Source organism: Leptonychotes weddellii, chromosome X (genome assembly GCF_054177405.1).
Source record: "Leptonychotes weddellii isolate Sample4059 chromosome X, ASM5417740v2, whole genome shotgun sequence".
NCBI classification, from domain to species: domain Eukaryota; kingdom Metazoa; phylum Chordata; class Mammalia; order Carnivora; family Phocidae; genus Leptonychotes; species Leptonychotes weddellii.
The window spans coordinates 26,185,041-26,198,936 of NC_138385.1; the positions used below are offsets into that span (position 1 = coordinate 26,185,041).

General features: G+C 44.7%; 1 protein-coding gene across 1 annotated transcript in view; it reads right to left on the bottom strand.

Annotated features, from left to right (window-relative positions):
- Positions 1-13,896, bottom strand: part of IL13RA1 (interleukin 13 receptor subunit alpha 1) — a 78,672-nt gene that overhangs the window by 374 nt on the left and 64,402 nt on the right. The window lies entirely within an intron of this gene.

The following is a 13,896-nucleotide window of genomic DNA, read 5'->3' on the forward strand; positions in this document are numbered from 1 at the left end:
CCCCAGTCCATGGTCTTGCTGAAATTGTATGCAAAGATTCTGGAGTCTGTAGGAAAACTAAATCACGGCCACCCAAATATACCAAGTCCTCATCCCTGGAACCTGTAAATGGTACCTTGTAAAGTTAAAGAGTCTTTGCACTGGTGGTTAGATTAAGGATCTTGAGGTGGGGAGATTATCCTGGAGTATCTGGGTGGGCCCTAAATGCAATCACATGCGCTCGTGAGAGAGAAGAGGGAGAGCTGACGCACACTGAAGAGGAGAAGGTGACATGAAGACAGAGGCAGGGAGTGGAGTGGTGTGGCCACAAGCCCAGGAATGCTGGCAACGACCAGAAACTGGGAGAGGCAAAGTTCGGAGCACCGCCCTGCCCACTCCTTGCGTTCGCCTGAAGAAACTGATGTTGAACTTCCGGTCTCCAGAACTATGAGAGTATACATTTTTCTTGTTTTAAGCCGCTGAGTTTGTGGTAATTTGTTATGGCAGCTGAATCCACAGCTTTGTCGATTTTTAGAGGGGCCTGTGGTCCAGTAATGGTTAAAAACCCCTCTCTTCCAATCTTTCTTCATTAATATCTTTCTCCTTCGTTTTGTACTGCAGGGAGAAGTGTGAGGAATAACACACCATTCGACCAGACCCCCGAACTGCAGCCGGTGATAACGGTTCTTCCGTTTCTCACCTCGAGGACAGGGTTCTAGGTTGCCCTTCTATGAGCTCCTGAGTGGACCTCTCCTTTGCTGGATTTGGCATCCCTGGCCCCAGAGAAGGAGCCACCCCATGAAAGATGAATGGGGCGGAAGCTAGGGGCTCCAGGTACTAGCCTGCTAGGGCTGCCATAACAAAGTGCCACAGATTGGGTGGCTAAAACCACAGACATGGATGTTCTCATAGTTCTGGAAGCTAGCCGTCCAGGTCGAGGTGCCCACGGGTTTGGGTTCTCCTGAGGTCTCTCTCCTGGGCTTGCAGAGAGTTACATTCTTGCTGCCTCTCCACATGGTCGGCGCTCTGTGTGCCTGCTCTGATGTTCAAATTTCCCCTTCTAAGATTTTATTTATTTATTTACTTATTTATTTATTTGAGAGAGGAAGAGAGAGTGAGTGAGAGGGAGAGAGAACCTCAAGCAGACTCCGCACTGAGCACAGAGCCTGACGCGGGGCTCGATCTCACAACCCTGACATCACGACTGGAGCCGAAACCAAGAGTCGGACGCTCAACTGACTGAACCACCCAGGCATCCCTCGAATTTCCTCTTCTTATAAGGACCCCAGTCATATTCGACTAGGACCCACTCTCACAGCTTCATTTTGACTTAATCACTTCTTTTCAGGGCCCATCTCCAAATACAGTTACATTCTGAGGTACTGGAGGCTAGGGCCCCCACACACGTACTTTGGAGGCACACAATTCAGCCCATCACGCCCTATTTTCCCTTACTTCTGGTTCTGGGAAAGCGTATCTCTTTTCCCTAACGTACAGTGTAGCCAGGAGGTGCCCGTGGGACTTTCGGGGCTCAGGGTGGTGGCGGCATGCACTGTCCAAGTGGACCACCCAAGTTCAAGGTTGTTGCTGCGTTGTTCTTGACCGGTGATGCTTGGAAGTAAGTGAACAACTGGATGCCTTTCGGCTCCTGTTGGATTCTCCTTTAGCCTGTCGAGATACTTCACCTGCTCCTTCCTGCTTTCTTATTTCCAACCCTACTACTTAGAATCCCTTGGGGTATACAATCCAAATTTGGAGGTGAAGCCCCTTCCATCTCAGGATTGTGGCCTGTCCCTTGTGGATGGAACGGTGTAGGGTGGGGAGAGTGGTAGAGGTAGGGAGAAGGCAGGCTGGCCACCTTGCCGAGTCAGGGGTGAGCTGGCAGGGGCTTACGGGTTCACTTCAGACTGTTCCTTTAGCTCCCCAGCCCTAGGCCATCTGACCCTGGCCTCTAAGCAGATTCTTTTTCTGAATTTGAACGGTTTCATCACCACGTCAGGTCATCTGCAGCCGGACCTGGGGGGTGGCATCCAAGAAGACAAAGACGAGACCTCAGAGCTCTGGCAGAAATGTTGAAAGGAAACAGAGGGTGTTTCAGGTGTCCAGGTTGGGTCATTAGAACAAAGAGAGGGTCTTTCCACACGGGGCTGGGAGGAGCATTTGCTAAGCCAGCTCCAGTTGGTTACTGAGCATCCCTTATCTCTGGCTTCCTGTTTTGGGGTGTCCAGGGACACTTCCAGTCGCAACGATTCAGGCTCTGGTGGCTCTAAGGAGGCCACATTTTGTTTTCCAATTGCAAAAGATAAACATTAAAAAAACCTGAAGATTACGAGCTAAAACTTTCAGTCGAATCAGTAATAGCTACCTTTGGTTGCCTCGCTCCTCTTTGTCAGGAATTTTCCATCCATTATGTCCCTTCAGCATCTCCAGCAGTCCTGTTGAGACATTGTTCTCCCACCAAAGTAGCTAAGGGCTTGCAGACACTTCACACCGGAACTCTGGCTCATGGGAAGTCAGAGCCGAGTGGCGATGTTTACGAAAGACCCTCCCCAGACTAAGCTGGGACCCCGTGGGTGGCATCTCTCATGAAAATATTCCATGAGATGGTGATAAAAAGCTATTTTTAGACAAACAAAAACTAAGAGAGTTCGTCACTGGCAGACTGACTAATGGAAATTCTAAAGGATGTACTTCAGGAGGAAAATTATCTTAGAAGAGTGAGATGCAGGACGGAATGAAGAGCAAGGAAAGTAATAGTACGTGGGCAATACAAGTGAACATTGATGGAAGAAGGAATCATAAAAACGTCCGTTCTGTTTTTTTAAAAAATAAACTTAAAGTACTTTACAATATGAAGAGACGTCAGGAGCGACATAAGTGGAGCTCAAGTTTTCTAAGAACCTCATTTCATATTGGAAGCGATTTAGGTACTTACTAAATCTAGACTTTTATCAAAGGTAATTATGTATGTAGGAAGTAATAGGATGTAATTATTAAAATAAGAGCAACAAAATGTAAATCTTCAAACCAGGAGACAGGGGAAAATAATTTAAAATTTTAAAAATTCTCAATTCTTTTTAAGTCAAGAAAGAAGAGGCAAAAGAAGCATAGGCAGAACCAATACAAGCACAGAATAAAATGGTAGCTTGGGGGAAAAAGGGGTAGCTTGAAACCCCAATCTATCGATAATTTTATTAAATGTTTATGAGCTAAATGCTCAAGTATTGTCAAATAGGATTATTAAATACATCCATATGCTGTTTAGGAGAGACAAATCCAGGGCGCTTGGGGGACTCAGTTGGTTAAGCCTCCAGCTCTTGGTTTCAGCTCAGGTCATGATCTTGGGGTCGGGAGATCGAGCCCCGTGTTAGGCTCCACGCTCGGCGGGGAGTCTGCTAGATATTCTCTGTCCCTCTCCCTCTGCCCCTGCTCACACAAGCTCTCCTCTCTCTCCCTCTCTAAAATAAATAAGACTTTAAAAATAAAGAGGCGGGGGGTCACCTGAGTGGCTTAGTCAGTTAAGCGTCTGACTCTTGGTTTTGGCTCAGGTCGTGATCTCAGGTTCCTGAGATCGAGCCTGCATCCTGCTCGGCGCTCTGTGCAGAGTCTGCTTCCGTTTCTCTCCCCCTCTCCCTCCGCCCCTCCCCTCTCCAGCACTTGGGGAGAGAAATCCAAAATATAAGGATACAGATAGGTTGACAATAAAAAGGTGGAGAGAGATAAATCATACAAATAATTATGTAAGTGATAGAAAACGTGTATAGTGATATTCATATCAGACAAAATAAAAAGCAAAAAGCATTATTAGAGATATAGAAGTTCATTTCATAATGATAAAAGATTCAATTCACCAGGAATGATTATGCATTTATAACAAAACCTCAAAATATATAAAGGAAAAATTAACTTACTAGAAGGAGAAATAGACAAATATACAATGAGAGTGGGAGGTTTTTCCCCACCTCTCTCAGTAGTTCATCAAAGAGACAAAAAACATGTCTCTAAGGATATAGAATTTTTGAACAACATAATTAATAATCTGAGCTTATAGCCAATGTATAGGACACTGCAATCAGTAACTACAGAAGACACATACAGAACCTTTATAAAATTTGACCATGTACTAAGCCAAAAAGCAAGTCTCAACACATTTCAAAAAATTGGAATCTGATCATAATGCAAATAAGTTATAAATTGATAACTATAAAAGATAACTGGAAAATCTCTGTATGTTTGGAAATTAAGATACACATTCTGAAATAACTGATGGGTCAAAGAAGAATGATAATGGAGTTACAAAACATTTGTAGTTGAACAATAATGAAACTACACCAAAACTTGTGGGATGCAGCTAAAGCAACGCTTAGAGGGAAAAAGTATCTCTTAGCAATGATGAAAGGCCAAAAGCTGATGAGTTAAGTATCCACTGCAAGACTTAAAAAAGCATGGGGCACCTGGGTGGCTCAGTCATTAAGCGTCTGCCTTCGGCTCAGGTCACGATCCCAGGGTCCTGGGATCGAGCCCCGCATCGGGCTCCCTGGTCCATGGAAAGCCTGCTTCTCCCTCTCCCACTCCCCCTGCTTGTGTTGCCTCTCTCACTGTGTCTCTCTCTGTCAGATAAATAAATAAAATGTTTAAAAAAAAAAGACTTAAAAAAGCAAACAAGATAATCCCAAAAAAAGTAAGAAAACTTGAAATTATAAAGAACAGAAATTAATGAACTAGAAAGCAAAAAAAAAAAAAACTCCACAATTCAATGTCCTCTCTTGACAATTCTATTAAACATTGTACTGGGGTATGATCTAATGATTTATAAGAAATATATATTTTGTCATTCAGATGACCAAAATATATTCCTCAGATATATTGATTCTTCATCCCCAGTTCCTGTAAATGCTTCAGAGGCATAAAGGTGAAGTGGATGTCTTGTTATTAATGAAGGTTGACTTTTGGACCCCACACAAGGGTAGGGGCTGGTTGCCAGGAGGACCAACCAAGTGATTAAAGTGTTGGAACTGGGCCTGGGCGCCTGGGTGGCTCATTTGGTTAAGTGGCTGCCTTTAGCTCAGGTCATGATCCTGCAGTCCCAGGATCGAGTCCCGCATCGGGCTCCCTGCTCAGTGGGGAGTCTGCTTCTCCCTCTGACCCTCCCCCCTTCTCATGCTCTCTCTCTCAAATAAATAAACAAAATTAAAAAAAAAATAAAGTGTTGGAACTTTCAGTCCCACCCACTCTGGAGAAGGGGGAGGGGCTGCAGGTTGAATCAGCCAATGGCCAATGGCTTAGTCAATCAAGACTGTGTAATGAAGCCTCCATAAAACCCAAAAAGGACAGCTTTTTGAAGAGCTTCCATGCTTGGGAAACCAGAAGGCTTCCACATGCCACAGAACCAGGCCCCAAGCTCCGCGAGGACAAAAGCTCCTTTGTTCGGGACCTCACCCTATATATCTCTTCATCTGGCTGTTGATTCGTATCTTTATCATATTCTTTCATAAACTGGTAAACATGTGTTTCCCGGAGTTCTATGAGCCACTCTAGCAAGTTAATCAAACCGAAGGAGGAGGTCATTGGTACCTCCAATCCATAGGCAGACAGAAGCACAGCGAACAGCCTGGGCTTGAGACTGGCGTCTAAGGTGGGGGTGGGGGACCCTCTTGTAGGACTGAACCTTTAACCTGTGGAGTCTGATGCCACCTCTGGGTAGACAGGGTCAGAATTACGCTGAATTCTCAGACCCCCTGGTGGTGTTTGAGACTTGCTTGGTGTTGGCCGGGGGAATCACCTCTCCATGGTGGAATTGGGTCCAGGAACCCTGAAAAGATGGGGGTTCTAGCCAGGGAAATTAGGTCAGAAAAAGAAATACACAACATCCAGATTGGAAAGAAGTAAAATGATCTCTATTTGTAGATGATATGATTTTGTACATAGAAAAGCCTAAGGAAACCACTGAAAAACTACTAGAACAAATAGATTAGTTCAGCATGATTGTAAGATACAAGATTACTATACAAAACTCAATTGTATCTCTATACACTAGCAATGAACAACCCAAAAATGAAATTTAGAAAACAATTCAATTTACAGTAACATCAAAAATAAAATATTTATGAATAAATTTTAAAAGTGTGAGACTCCTACCATAGGAACCACAAATCATTGCTGAAAATAATTAAAGATCTAGGGGCACCTGGCTGGCTCAGTCAGTAGGGCATGTGACTCTTGATCTCAGGGTTGCAAGAGTTTGAGTCCCACATTGGGCATGGAGCCTACTTAAAATTTTTTAAAAAAGAAATTAAAGATCTGAATAAATGGAAAGATATTTCATATTCATGAATTGGAAGACTTAGTATTGTTAAAATCATGATCTACAGATTGACCTACAAATTCAATGTGATCCCTATCATAATCCCAGTTGGCTTCTTGGTAGAACTTGACAAGCTGATGGTAAAGTTCATGTGGAAATGCAGGGGACCCAGAAGAGCCAAAACAATCTTGAGAAAGAAGAGCAAAACTTGAAGATTCACACTTCACAATTTCAAAACTTATAAAAAGCTACAGAATCAAGACTGTGTGGTACTTGCATGAGAATAGATATACAGATCAGAATAGAATAGAATTGAGCGTCCAAAAATAAATCCATACATTTATGGTCGATTGATTTTCGACAAGGGTGCCAGATCATTCAGTGGGGAAAAATAGTCTGTGCAAGAAATGACACAGGGACAGTTATATATCCACATACAAAATAATGAAGTTGGACCCCCACCTCACACCACATATACAAATTAATACAAAATAGGTCATAGATTTAAATATAAGAGCTAAAATTATAAAACTCTTAGAAGAAATCATGGTAGAAGTTTATATTTGTGACCTTGAGTTAGGCAGAACCTTCTATGACACCAAAGCACAGGCAACAAAAGAAAACACAGATAAATAGACTTCATCAAAGCGTAAACCTTTTGTGCATCAAAGGACACTATTGGGAAAGGGAAAAAACAATCCACAGAATGAGAGAAAATATGTGCAAATCGTACATCTGATAAGGGACTTGTATCTAGACTATATAAAGTACTTCTATAACTCAATAATAAAACGACAAATAATCTGGGCACCTGGGTGGCTCAGTTGGTTAGGGGTCTGCCTTCGGCTCGGGTCATGATTCCAGGGTCCTGGGATGGAGCCCCACATCGGGCTCCCTGCTCAGCGGGAAGTCTGCTTTTCCCTCTTCCTCTGCCCCTCCTCCCAGTCGTGTTCTCTCTCCCTCAAATAAATAAATAAAATCTTTTTTTTTTTTAAAAAAGACAAATAATCCAATTAAAAACGGGCAAAGGAGGGGTGCCTGGGTGGCTCAGTTGTTAAGCGTCTGCCTTCGGCTCAGGTCATGATCCCAGGGTCCTGGGATCGAGCCCCACATCGGGCTCCCTGCTACACGGGAAGCCTGCTTCTCCCTCTCCCACTCCCCCTGCTTGTGTTGCCTCTCTTGCTGTGTCTCTCTCTGTCAAATAAATAAATACAATCTTTAAAAAAAAATGGGCAAAGGATCTGAATAGGTATTTTTCCAGGGAAGATACAGAAATGGCCAATAAGCACATGAAAAGATGCTCAACATCATTAGCCATCAGGGAAATGCAAATGGAACCCATAATGAGAGACCACTTTATACCTACTAAGATGTCTACAATAAAGAAGACAGACAGTAACAAGTGTTGGCAAGGCTATGGACAAATTGGAATCCTTAAATATTGCTGGCGGGAATGTAAAATGATACAGCCACTTTGGCAATTTCTGGAATTTCCTCAAAAGGTTAAATACAGAATTACCATACCATGCAACAATTCCACACCTAGGTGAATACCCAAGGGAACTGAAAACATCCATCCTCATCAAAACTTATACACGAATGTTCATAGCAGCATTAAAAGTAATAGCCAAAAGGTGGAAACAACCCGAATGTCCATCAACTGATGGACGACTAGAAGGAATGAAGTACTGATCCACACTACCACACCCATGAACCTTGGAGACGTGATGCTAAGTGAAAGGAGCCAGTTGCCAAAGGCCACGGATTGTATGGTTCCATTTATATGAAATGTTCAGAAGAGGGGCACCTGGGTGGCTCAGTTGGTTAGGCAGCTGCCTTTGGCTCAGCTCATGATCCTGGGGTCTTGGGATTGAGCCTCACGTCGGGCTCCCTGCTCAGTGGGGAGCCTGGTTCTCCCCTGCCTGCCATTCCCCCTGCTTGTGCTTGCTCTCTTGCTCTGTCAAATAAATAAATAAAATCTTTTAAAAAAATGTTCAGAAGCGCCAAATCCAAAGCGACGGAAAGTAGGCTAATGGTTGCCAGGGGCTGGGGGGAGGAGAGAAAAGGGGGCGACTGCTAATGGGTACAGGGTTTCATTTCAAGGTGACAGAAAAGTTGTAAAAATCAATCGTGATAATGATTGTACAGCTCTGAATATATTTTAAAAACCACTGAATTGTATACCTTAAAAGGATGAATTGTATGAGTGTGCACTGTATCACGATAAAGTTGTTTTTTTTATCACTTTTTCATTTTTATGTATTTATCTTTTTAACTAGGTTCCACACCCAACATGGGGTTCGAACTCACAACCTGGAGATCAAGAGTTGCACAGTCTACCGACTGAGCCAGCCGGGCGCCCCGACATTTTTATTTATTTTTTCAGATCGCTTTAACATTTGTGTTTTTAAAAACTTTAAGTGGCTTAGATTTTCTTTTATTCTTGAAGTACAGGTGACATGCAGTGTTGTATTAGTTTCAGGTGTACAACGTAGTGAGTTGACAATTCCACACATTACTCAGTGCTCGCCACAAGAGGAGTCTCTATCGGTCACCACACAGATGTTATTACAATATTGTCGACTAAATTCCCTGTGCTGTACTTCTCATCTCCGTGACTTATTTATTTTATAACCGGAAGTTTGCATGACTTAATTCCCTTCATCGATTGCCCCCCGCCCTCCCCTCTGGCAGCCACCAGTTTGTTCTCTGTGTTTTAAGAGTCTATTTGGTCTTTTTGTTGGTTGATTGGTTGGTCTTGTGTTTTAGATCCGCCAGAAGTGAAATCGCATGCTATGTGTCTGTCTCACAGACCAATCTAGAGCAAGAGAGGGAGGAGGGTGTTGTGCAGAGGCGGAAGGCAGGCCGGACAGCCCTGGCTGTCCCCCTGGTGGAGGGAGGCTGGCGGGTGAGCAGCCGGTGAGGCTGCTGGCCATTCCGGTGTGTGTGATCAAGGGGAACACTGAACCACAGCCTGGAGGCCTGGGTTCGAATGGCAGCTCTGCCGCTCTTGGAACAATTCATCAGTCTCTGGGTGTGTCAGTTTCCTCATCTAAAGGGCGGATGTAGTAACAACGGGAGCTCTTTCATCAGACTGTGGCGGGGACCACGTAAGATCATGCTATAAAAGCACTGTGAGGAGCCACTGTGGTGGCTCAGTCGGTGAAGCGTCTGCCTTCGGCTCAGGTCGTGATCCCCGGGTCCCAGGATCGAGCCCCACATCGGGTTCCCCGCTCAGCAGGGAGTCTGCTTCTCCCTCTGCCTCCACCCCTCCCCCTGCTCGTGCTCTCTCTCTCTCTCAAATTAAAAAAAAAATAAAGCACTGTGAAAACTCGTGGTATACAGAAAGACGAGGTTATGTGTTTGCTTGCTTTCTTTACTTGTGTGTCCCTGGCACCTGGGACAGTGTCTGGCACACAGAAAGTTCTCGATAAACACTTGTTGAATGAATGAAGAATATATGTGCTAGATTATGAGTACTATTTGGAAGACTAGGTGCTCGCGATAAGCAAAAGTAGGAGAGAGGCAGAAGTAAGTTTCTGCACCCTTCTCCGTGGAGCCCTGTCCCCTGTCCCTTGACAAGGAGGTGCCCCGGAGGTATCAATACCCAGTGTGCTCATGCTACCACGTTTCCCCTCACCCAGCCCACTTGGGACTGGCCATGAAAAGGGCAATGGCTGCCATTCATCCAGAGCTTATTACCGTTCTTGGCACTAGGCTTTGCATGCACATCTTCAGCTTCAGCTTCCAATCTACCCCCAGGTTGCATGACTATTTTTCGTGGGGGAAAAAAAATACATATTAATGGCGCTAAAGCTTGAGTTTTCTCATCGAAGCTGTAAGGCAAATCGTACCACAGAAACTCAGTGGTGTGCGGCAAGGGGCCCAGCCGCCATAGCTCTGCCATCAGGCCTGGCTGTGATCGACCGGGCCGCGAGCAGGGACCGGGAGGGGCGGGCCACGCGAGCCGCTGGGGCTCTGCTTCCTGAGGTGGTCCCCAGTGTTGTGACAAGCCGGCTAAAGACCCCTCCTGTTGTTGGGTTCCAACCTGCACCAAGGCGCCGAGGCTTTTCTCTTCCTTTCATAGCTACGTCTCTGGGACGCGGCAGCTGTCATTCAAATCCAAGTAATCTCTTTTCAGCGCTCTGTGACATTTAAGGTAGCAGATGGAACGGCTTGTCAGATGCTCGTCCGAAGCTGCTCACCTGGGCCCACAAATCCTTCCCCTCAGCCAACATATTTTTCATAAAGGAGCGCTAATCTCTCTGGCTTACTGCCCTTTGCATCCCTACAACCTTAAATGCTGGGGCCATTGGCTAGGTTCAGAACCTTCTGGTAGGCTCTCCCATACCACCACCTCCACCCTTCCTTTGTAATTCTATCACAGGTAGAGAGAATAGAACTACTTGTTGATTACCCTGGGTCTTCCCTAAGTGCCCCCAAGTTCCATGACAGTAGATGGAACTGACTACCTTCTCTGCTGGACTCATGGTGCCCAGCTCTGGGCCTGGCCCAAAGCAGATGCTCAATCCATATTTGTCAAAGGATGAAATAATGAATGAACGAACAAGTGAGTGAGAGAGAAGAGTAGAATCACATAAATGTAATTGTTCTCAAACCTTTGAAGAGCTGTCATATGGAAGAGAGGATTTTTTTATTAACTTTTTCTTTTGAGATAATTTCAAGATCACAGAATAGGTCCAAGAGGGGCGCCTGGGTGGCTCAGTCATTAAGCGTCTGCCTTCGGCTCAGGTCATGAGCCCGGGGTCCTGGGATGAAGCCCTGCATCGGGCTCCCTGCTCAGCGGGAAGCCTGCTTCTCCCTCTCCCACTCCCCCTGCTTGTGTTCCCTCTCTCGCTGTGTTTCTCTCTGTCAAATAAATAAATAAAAATCTTAAAAAAAAAAAAAAAGAATAGGTACAAGAATACTACAAAAAGGGGTGTCTGGGTGGCTTAGTCGGTTAAGCCTCCAACTCTTGATTTTGGCTCAGGTCGTGATGTCAGGGTTGTGGGATCAAGGCCCGCGTGGGGCTCTGTTTTCGGCACGGAGTCTACTGGAGAGAGTCTCTCTCTCTCCCTCCGCCCCTCCCTCTGCTCGAGCTCTAAATAAATAAATAAATAAATAAATAAATAAATAAATAAAACCAACCTTAAAAAAATACTACAAAGAATCCTCCTAGACTATCTATCCAGATCCCACCAATTGTGAATATTTTGGGACTCTCTCCCTACTTATGTATTAATGTTCTTTTTTCTGAACCATTTGCAGAACTATTGTATATGTCATTTCACTTCTCTTCATATTTCAGTGGGTAATTTCCAAGGACAAGGACATTCTCAGAGGTAACTACAGCACGGTTATCAAATTCAGGATCTACCATCTACAGTCCTTGTTCCAAGTTTGCCAATAGTGTGGAAAACTTTTTTGTTCTCTTTGGTTCCCCAGGGCAGAAGGATTCACAGGTAGATGGATATACGAGGGAGATGATTTTTGACCATAGAATGTAAAGACTGATCTAAAAAAATTAGAACAGACTATCAGAGAATGAAACAGGCTCTCTCCAATAACAGAGAACTCCCTGTCGCTGGAGGTATTGAGGTGGAGACCAGATTACCTGTCAGGAGCGGGGGAAGAGGAGATCCCTTAGGAACATGAGCTACAGAATAAGCTTCTCTCTGTGTGCACCTCTCCAAACGAGCTGACTTACATGCAACATTCTCGGCTTCTTTTTTTTCCGCTTAGCGTTTCTAGTGTCAGGGTTGGCCCTTTGTGTGCGGCTGGAATAGCCAGTCTTTTCCATGGCATGGTGTCGAAGCAACCTCATTCCATCAGCCTGATAGCCTTTCCCCTGACATGTTCTATGAACAGGTCAGACCCGAAATATACTACTAATGTGTATTATGTGCTTATGATGGGCCAGGCACTGGTTTAAAGTGCTTCGCAAGGGTTAACTCATTACGTCTCCAAAAAAAAAAAAAACAAAAAAAACCCCAGGATGTATCTACTATTATCATCCCTATTTTACTGATGAGGAATCTGAAATTCAAGCAGATTTTTGATATCTTGCATTGGTTCAGATCCAATGTGTTAGCATATTTAAGACATTGTGTTCCAGTTCAAATGAGTGTATGTGGAGATTTTAAAAATTGGCTCAATTCTTAGGAAGGAAAAAAAGTGAAAGAAACTGAAACATGGTACTTCAGGACTTCAAGAATATTAGTATTTCTTTATCTTCTTATATGTATTCTTTTCCAAAAAGGGCAGGCTAATACAGAGTTTGGGGGGTTATTTTTGTTGTTGTTGTTCTGTATTTCTTTTTTTTAAGATTTTATTTATTTATTTGAGAGAGAGAGAGTGCGCGCAGAGGCGAGAGGGGCAGAGGGCAAGGGAGAAAGAGTCTTAAGCAGACTCCAAACTGAGCGTGGTGCCCAATGCGGGGCTCAATCTCACCACCTTGCGATCACGACCTGAGCCGAAACCAAGAGTCGGAAACTTAACCAACCGCACCACCCAGGTGCCCCTGGTTCTATATTTCTAAGTTTCCTGATTTTCTGATTGTTGTTGTTGTAATTATTATTTTTATTTTAAACACCTACTTTTCACTTTGACATGCTAATTCCAGACTCAAGACTCTCCGAGGGACTGTGTGTATAAAGCTGATGAATCTCCCTATTGCACTATCATCCCAGAAGACAGAGGAACCAGGACAATGGCTCCTTATTTCCCAAGCCTTGGGGATTTCATATTTTTCAGAATAGTTATCTCCTGGCCAATTTGTACGAATCGTTCAAATTTCAGCTTAAATGTCAGAAAAGTTTTCACTACCCTTCAAGATGTGGTCAGATTCCCCTGTTTCCTGCTCCCACTGCAGCATCCATCTTTCCCTCGGAGCAACGATCACACTTCTTATGACTGTCTTCTGTCTTTACAGTTAGACTGTCATACAACTTTTTTTTTAAAGATTTTATTTATTTATTTGAGAGAGAGCGAGAGTGAGAGCACGAGAGTAGGGTGAGGGGCAGAGGGAGAAGCAGACTCCCCGCCGAGCAGGGAGCCCGATGCGGGGCTCGATCCCAGGACCCTGGGATCATGACCTGACCAAAGGCAGACGCTTAACGACTGAGCCACCCAGGCGCCCCTGTCATACAACTTCTTGAGGGGCCGCATCTGTTTTCCTCCCCAACGTGGCTTCAGTGCTTAGCACAGTGTACCCACTCAATAAATGTTTGCTGAATGAATGAACGAAAAGACGAAGACCCAGTTCCACTCCAGAAAAGGAGGTTGGCAAAGGAAAACATAGAGGAGGAAGCGGTGCCCCTGGAGGCAAAAACGAGGGTGTCCTAGTATCAAAAGTCAAAGCCAACCAGTGACTCGGTCAAAACGAGGGATTTGGTGGGTCCAGCAGAGAGCCGTGGTCCCAGCCAGAACCTTGGTCAGCAGCTACAGGACAGCTGCGGCGGCAGGAAAGATCTCAATTCGGCGCTAGCATGCCATAGCTGGCCGGAAGTAGTCCGCTGTCAAGGGTTAAACCCTTCCAGAAAGAAAGGATACTACAGAACACATGCCCCCATAGTTTTCTCCATTGGGGATGGAGGAATAGAGCTAGCCTAAAA